The following is an 8,631-nucleotide window of genomic DNA, read 5'->3' as shown; positions in this document are numbered from 1 at the left end:
TGCTCTTCATGAGCTCATTATTTAGGCGAGTCATGTGAAAAATATAAAATTAATGAAAATGAAAGTAAAGCCTCTCTGATGATTTCATGCCAATTTGAATTATTTTCAAATTTTATAGGTCAATCATGGGTCAATATAATATACATGTTATTGCTCGCTACCCATATGATATCCCATAGGGGACAGCAGGGAGACTTGGGACACGTTTTCACCTTTTGTATGATCAAAACTTGTAAAATATGAACTGTATGAACACACAATGCTGGTAAAGCAATTACCCAAACCTGACGAGACAAACCAGTTTAATTCTTAAGAAGGAATGAAATACAGTAAGCTTAATCTTCATGCAGGGGCACGCCCACATTTTTAATAAACATTTAAAAATAATTTTCTATTTGTAAATGTCGTGGAAACTCTCTCGAGCAAAAATGATTCAAAGTCAAAGAGGTTGCAGAAAAGTTTAGACCTTTATTAAATCAATTAATAAAAGCTGAGTACAGTCTGCAGAGTGAACTGGTTCAAATCTCAAATCATCCATTTTTATAGTATTCCACCGATGCCAGATTTACACTATATAACGATACATTTCTGCCTCTTTCTTCCAATATCCCCAAAGTTAACTGCACTGTTCTTAGTTCATGGACAGTCTTCCCTGATTAGTCTTAATATTAAAGCAAACCACCTGTGCTAAGCAGGTTTGTAGTACTCGAGTCCAGGACTCAGACTTGAGTCCAACTCATGCCCTTATTTTAAGGACTCATGATCTGACTTGGACTCGAGCACTAATGACTCGGACTTGGATTCGGACTCGTGCATTAACTGCATTCAAACTTGTAAATTGGAAACAAGGACTTGGATTTTTTTCTTTTTTTTGTAACATGTCATAATAATTTGGCATAAGATATATTTATATCTACATTAATTTTGATACTAATTTCATACAAGAGAATGCACATTCACCTGTTCATATGTCATTTTCAGAAACAAACTAACGTTAATGGCGCTAAAATACCTGGAGAGAACGCCCCTAAGATTGTCCACTTTGCTTATACAGACTTCTTGTGCAGTGGGAAAAAATGTAGAAGAACTATCGAGGAGACGACGGGGACAACCTCGAACTTCAATTGTCATTTGGCAAGACTCCACCCAGAGAAGGAAGTGACATGCTATGTTCATTGCTCTGTTGATAGCAGGGCTTGCTGAGCGATGAACTAGCGTGTGTTAACCTTCTCTCATGTTCTTTGCCCTGTTGATAGTGGGCGGGGCTTGCTGAGCGATGAACAAGCTTTTTATCTGTAGCCGATTAACTAAAATGGGGCAGTCGAGCAGTAACATTAGTCCAACACAGTAGCAGAGACGGTTTCACATAAAGGCAGCGACAGCCATCGTCAAATGGTGCAGTTGGAGTCTTGTTCTCAGACTCTACTTGGACTCAACTCAAAATTTTCTTTAATGACTTGGACTTGACTCGGACTTGAACACTGGGGACTTGAGACTGGACTCAGACTAGAGGTTCAGTGACTCGACTATAACACTGGTGCTAAGTGACAAATGTGTATCCAAATAAAGCTTTTAAGGTCATTCCAATAATCCATCCATCCATCCATCCATCCATTTTCTGCCGCTTATCTGGGTCCGGGTCACGGGGATAGCAGTCTAAGCAGAGCAGCCCAGACTTCCCTCTCCCCAGCCACTTCCACCAGCTCTTCCGGGGGAATACCAAGGTGTTCCCAGGCCAGCCAAGAGATGTAACCTCTCCAGTGTGTCCTGGGTCTGCCTCAGGCTCTCGCCCCGGTGGGGCACGCCCAAAGAACCTCCCCTGGGAAGCATCGAGGGGGCATCCTAACAAGGTGCCTGAACCACCTCAACCGACTCCTTTCAATGTGGAGGAGCAGCAGTTCTACTCTGAGTCTCTCCCGAATGACCAAGCTTCTCACCCTGTCTCGAAGGGAGAGTTGCTTTCAAGAATGAAAGAGAACAACCCTGAGCTCATCTCTTACCATTGCATAATTCATTGAACAGTCCTGTGCTCCACCCTGTCAGATGAGTATGCTGAGATGATGAACTTTCTCAGAAAATGTTCTTCCCATCAGCTTTGCATGCTCAAGAAATTCCTTAGAGAGGTGGATGCAAATGCTGATGACCTGCTGCTGCACAAAAATGTAAGATGGCTCAGCAAAGGCAAAGTGTTGGAGCACTTTTTACATTACTGGCATTATCACTCTTATCCAGAGTGGCATACAACATACCCAAAGCAGCCGGGGGAGCAGGTGGGGGTTAGTTGCCTTGCTCAAGGGTACTTCAGCCATTCCTGCTGGTCCAGGGAATCAAACCCATGAACTTTTGGTCCTAAAGTTGCTTCTCTAACCAATAGGCTATGGCTTTTGGCCCATCAGAATGGAAATTGCAGCTCTCTTGGAACAGCTGAAGAGCCAGAAGGCAATACGATTTTCTCAATTTTTGGAAGATGAGCTGGAGGAGTTGGATATTGTGGGGTTTTTTTTGGTTGATATCACTTCACATGAATTGAATGAATTTGATTTAAAGCTCCAGGGCAAGGACAATTCAGTTTGTGACCTGATGACAACTGTACGCTCCTTCCAGAGGAAACTAGAGGTGTTCGAGGAAGACCTGCAAAGAAATTGTGCACACTTCCCATCAGTAAAGAAACCATTTCAGGGTGAGAGAGATGGATCTGCTTTTGTTGACTTCAGCAAACGATTTTGGCAGCTCCAGCCTTGGACAGCAGCTCACTCTGTTCATTCAGAACCCATTCCTTTTCACAAATGGGTTCTCAAAGAAAGTCACACAGCACTTCAAGTGGGCAAATGCTGGGCCTTTCTAGATGCAACTGATCAGTCTCCAAGCAGATGTGGCCCTGAAAGAGCAGTTTGGAGGAACTGACCCTGACACTTTCTGGTTCCAAATGGTCTCAGAGATAGCTTTCCCATGTCTGAGGAAAGTAGCCCTGTACATCTTAACCATGTTTGGCTCTGCATACAACTGTGAGGCAGCTTTCTCTACTTATGAACATCTCATCTCATTATCTCTAGCCGCTTTTTCCTGTTCTACAGGCTCGCAGGCAAGCTGGAGCCTATCCCAGCTGACTACGGGTGAAAGGCGGGGTACACCCTGGACAAGTCGCCAGGTCATCACAGGGCTGACACATAGACACAGACAACCATTCACACTCACATTCACACCTACGCTCAATTTAGAGTCACCAGTTAACCTAACCTGCATGCCCTTGGACTGTGGGGGAAACCGGAGCACCCGGAGGAAACCCACGCGGACACGGGGAGAACATGCAAACTCCGCACAGAAAGGCCCTCGTTGGCCACGGGGCTCGAACCCGGACCTTCTTGCTGTGAGGCGACAGCGCTAACCACTACACCACCGTGCCACCCCTTATGAACATTTTAAAACTAAATATCGCTTCAGGATCGCAGATGAGCACCAACACGTGTATGAGAATTAGTTCTCTCAGTGAACAAGAGAAAGTGGGGAACAAAGAGAAAAGGAGGTGTTAAAGCCATTTAGTAGTTAATATTTGTTGAGATTATTTATGTGTGACCCATAGTTGGGGAAGCCATGGCCTAAAGGTTAGCGAAGCAGCTTTGGGACCAAAAGGTTGCTAGTTCAGTTCCCTGGACTAGCAGGAATGGCTGAAGTGCCCTTGAGCATAAGAGCATCTGCTGAATGCCTGTAATGTAGTTAAAGGGAAACTCAAATTAGATCTTTTAATTTATATTTTTTTTCTAAAATCAAGCACTTTATTTTATGATGCTTTTTTCAAAATCTATTTGTTTTATTTTTAAATGCAAACCTTATTTTACTTGAAACGAAACAACATCCATCCGTTATCTATAGCTGCTTATCCTGTTCTACAGGGTCGCAGGCAAGCTGGAGCCTATCCCAGCTGACTACGGGCAAAAGGCGGGGTACACCCTGGACAAGTCGCCAGGTCATCACAGGGCTGACACATAGACACAGACAACCATTCACACTCACACCTACGGTCAATTTAGAGTCACCAGTTAACCTAACCTGCATGTCTTTGGACTGTGGGAGAAACCGGAGCACCCGGAGGAAACCCACACGGACACGGGGAGAACATGCAAACTCCACACAGAAAGGCCCTCGCCGGCCGCTGGGCTTGAACCCAGGACCTTCTTGCTGTGAGGTGAGAGTTCTAACCACTACACCACTGTGCCGCCCAAACAAGAACATGTCACATCACATTATCTCTAGCCGCTTTATCCTTCTACAGGGTCGCAGGCAAGCTGGAGCCTATCCCAGCTGACTACGGGCGAAAGGCGGGGTACACCCTGGACAAGTCGCCAGGTCATCACAGGGCTGACACATAGACACAGACAACCATTCACACCTACGCTCAATTTAGAGTCACCAGTTAACCTAACCTGCATGTCTTTGGACTGTGGGGGAAACCGGAGCACCCGGAGGAAACCCACGCGGACACGGGGAGAACATGCAAACTCCACACAGAAAGGCCCTCGCCGGCCACGGGGCTCGAACTAGGGTGACCACCTGCTCATAAGCCCAAGGGGGGACAAGGGGTATGTTTTTGAGGGACAATGTGGGACGCTGCCCCCACTGCACCGCGCCAGCCGCTGGAAGACTCACAGATAGTGGTTTACCCATTTCTAGCACATACTACCTTACATGGTATATCAATAATACCCTATTCTGCTGTTATTGGTGATGTATGGTCATGAACAGGCCACCAAATGTGTTTTTTTTTAAAATAAACATTCATAATATTTTGACCATTCAGTGACTTGACAGAGGGTGGCACGGTGGTGTAGTGGTTAGCGCTGTCGCCTCACAGCAAGAAGGTCCGGGTTCGAGCCCCGTGGCCGGCGAGGGCCTTTCTGTGCAGAGTTTGCATGTTCTCCCCGTGTCCGCGTGGGTTTCCTCCGGGTGCTCCGGTTTCCCCCACAGTCCAAAGACATGCAGGTTAGGTTAACTGGTGACTCTAAATTGAGCGTAGGTGTGAATGTGAGTGTGAATGGTTGTCTGTGTCTATGTGTCAGCCCTGTGATGACCTGGCGACTTGTCCAGGGTGTACCCCGCCTTTCGCCCGTAGTCAGCTGGGATAGGCTCCAGCTTGCCTGCAACCCTGTAGAAGGATAAAGCGGCTAGAGATAATGAGATGAGATGACTTGACAGACACACTTCCACTTATGATTTACTGAAGCTACTCAATTTTATTTATTTTCCATTACAATTTATTCACTTTAAATCAATCATAATATAATATTGAGTCTGAGGCTTTGCAGTGCATCAGTACAGCAGGAATAGTGACAAGTCTCCATTTAGTTTTCAGTGGATTAACAGGAATTGTAGTGGCTCAGCACCACAGAAACAGTAGAAAAAAAGTCTCTTAACTCACAACCACAGCTTTGTGCCACAATCTCCTGCCCGATATGATATTGCGTGTTGGACAGTGTGATACACACTCGTCACCTCTGCCGCAGTCACTTTGTCAGCTAGAGAGTCGTTTTTAGGTCGGAGGAAAGCATCCATAGATTTAGACGTTTCTTTCTGTTGCACGCGTTTCTTGTGAGTCTCCGCGAGCCTGTGTCGTTTCGTATTCCCCGCCATGTCCGATTGAGAAAGATGTTTTGCAAAGGTCACAAAAAGCCCTCTCGGTATCCCCCTCAACCCCTTTCAGCCACAAATATTCATTTCCCCACTCTTTCCTGTACATACCCCTTCTCTTTTTAACTGGAGGTGGCGGTGCCTCACCTGCCATCTCCCCGGTACCTTTCTCTATTTTTTATTATGAAAGCAATGCATGCGTTGCACCTGCGTCCCTCGTCACTGTCTGTGCACGTGAGTGCGGTGTCATGGCAACAACAAAAAGTTGACAACAACCAGTCAGTTGTGAGGGGTGTGTGTGTGGTTTTGTTCTACAGTCTATAGTGGCGACGGTGGTGTGCTGAAATGTCAAGTACTCGTAATATTCGTTTGGCTGCCTGGGTGGCCCGGGGAGAGCGACAGCCCCCTCAGCAAGCATCGATTATGCGGGACACGTTCTGAATTTGCGGGACGCATAAATTCGGCTTCAAATGCTGTACGCGCACGCGCTATGCGGGACAGGTGGTCACCCTAGCTCGAACCCGGACCTTCTTGCTGTGAGGCAACAGCGCTAACCACTACACCACCGTGCTGCCCTCTTTTCTGCTTCTTCCTTGTTCTTTTTTCTTCTTCTTCTTGATCCTCTTGTTCTTGTATTTATTTTCCTTCTTCCTGATTTTTCTTCTATTTCTTTTGTTGTTCTCACATTACATTACAGGCATTTAGCAGATGCTCTTATCCAGAGAGACATAACACACCCAGAGCAGCCTGGGGAGCAGTTGGGGGTTAGTTGCCTTACTCAAGGGCACTTCAGCCATTCCAGGGAATTGACACGGCAAGCTTTTGGTCCCAAAGCTGCTTCGCTAACTATTAGGCCGCTGCTTCTTCTTTTTCTTGATAATGCGCATGGCCAAACTGTAAAATTGTTGGTAACAGTAGCTCTGCTTTATGTCGAACCACATCACACCACCCCTAAGCATACTAAGAACTCTTAACTTTCCAAAGATCCAAAGAGTCCCTTGAAGGATTCAAACAAAAATCATCTTTTGAGAAAATGAAAATGTGGCAGAAGGGAAAGTGAAATATACAACAAAATAAAAGGAGAGTGCAAAATTATTGATGAAAGCACAAAAATAAATAAATGGTATTCTACCGGTGTTGAAACACTGATCCAGGCAAGAAAATCCTGGCAAATTATTCAAAAACAGCTCACTGGTCTGTTGAGCCTGGTTTCAGTTGAGTATGATCCAGTCCATCCCCAAAACATCATTAGTGTTTCAGTTAAAGCAATAAAATACACTGTATTCCTCGTGGGCTGAACGGGTAGAATTGCCAAATCATAGCTCCAGGGTCCAGGGTTGATCCTGAGCTCAGGTTACTGTCTGTGCAGAGTTTGGGATGTTCTCCCTGTTTCCATGGTTCTCCGGTTTCTTCCCAAAAACATATTGATAGGTGGATTATCTACACTATACAGTGGGGCAAAAAGTATTTAGTCAGCCACCAATTGTGCAAGTTCTCCCACTTAAAAAGATGAGAGAGGCCTGTAATTTTCATCATAGGTATACCTCAACTATGAGAGACAGAATGGGGGGAAAGAATCCAGGAAATCACATTGTAGGATTTTTAATGAATTAATTGGTAAATTCCTCGGTAAAATAAGTATTTGGTCACCTACAAACAAGCAAGATTTCTGGCTCTCACAGACCTGTAACAACTTCTTTAAGAGGCTCCTCTGTCCTCCACTCGTTACCTGTATTAATGGCACCTGTTTGAACTCGTTATCAGTATAAAAGACACCTGTCCACAACCTCAAACAGTCACACTCCAAACTCCACTATGGCTGAGAGAAAGAGCTGTCAAAGGACACCAGAAACAAAATTGTAGACCTGCACCAGGCTGGGAAGACTGAATCTGCAATAGGTAAGCAGCTTGGTGTGAAGAAATCAACTGTGGGAGCAATTATTAGAAAATGGAAGACATACAAGACCACTGATAATCTCCCTCGATCTGGTGCTCCATGCAAGATCTCACCCCGTGGGGTCAAAATGACCACAAGAACGGTGAGCAAAAATCCCAGAACCACACGGGGGGACCTAGTGAATGACCTGCAGAGAGCTGGGACCAAAGTAACAAAGGCTACCATCAGTAACACACTACGCCGCCAGGGACTCAAATCCTGCAGTGCCAGACGTGCCCCCCTGCTTAAGCCAGTACATGTCCAGGCCCGTCTGAAGTTTGCTAGAGAGCATTTGGATGATCCAGAAGAGGACTGGGAGAATGTCATATGGTCAGATGAAACCAAAATGGAACTTTTTGGTAAAAACTCAACTTGTCGTGTTTGGAGGAGAAAGAATGCTGAGTTGCATCCAAAGAACACCATACCTACTGTGAAGCATGGGGGTGGAAACATCATGCTTTGGGGCTGTTTTTCTGCAAAGGGACCAGGACGGCTGATCCGTGTAAAGGAAAGAATGAATGGGGCCATGTATCGTGAGATTTTGAGTGAAAACCTCCTTCCATCAGCAAGGGCATTGAAGATGAAACGTGGCTGGGTCTTTCAGCATGACAATGATCCCAAACACACTGCCCGGGCAACGAAGGAGTGGCTTCGTAAGAATCATTTCAAGGTCCTGGAGTGGCCTAGCCAGTCTCCAGATCTCAACCCCATAGAAAATCTTTGGAGGGAGTTGAAAGTCCGTGTTGCCCAGCGACAGCCCCAAAACTTCACTGCTCTAGAGGAGATCTGCATGGAGGAATGGGCCAAAATACCAGCAACAGTGTGTGAAAACCTTGTGAAGACTTACAGAAAATGTTTGACCTCTGTCATTGCCAACAAAGGGTATATAACAAAGTATTGAGATGAACTTTTGTTATTGACCAAATACTTATTTTCCACCATAATCTGCAAATAAATTCTTTAAAAATCAGACAATGTGATTTTCTGGATTTTTTTTCTTCTCATTTTGTCTCTCATAGTTGAGGTATACCTATGATGAAAATTACAGGCCTCTCTCATCTTTTTAAGTGGGA

Source organism: Neoarius graeffei, chromosome 21, assembly GCF_027579695.1.
Source record: "Neoarius graeffei isolate fNeoGra1 chromosome 21, fNeoGra1.pri, whole genome shotgun sequence".
Classification (NCBI taxonomy): domain Eukaryota; kingdom Metazoa; phylum Chordata; class Actinopteri; order Siluriformes; family Ariidae; genus Neoarius; species Neoarius graeffei.
This window is presented reverse-complemented; position numbering follows the sequence as displayed.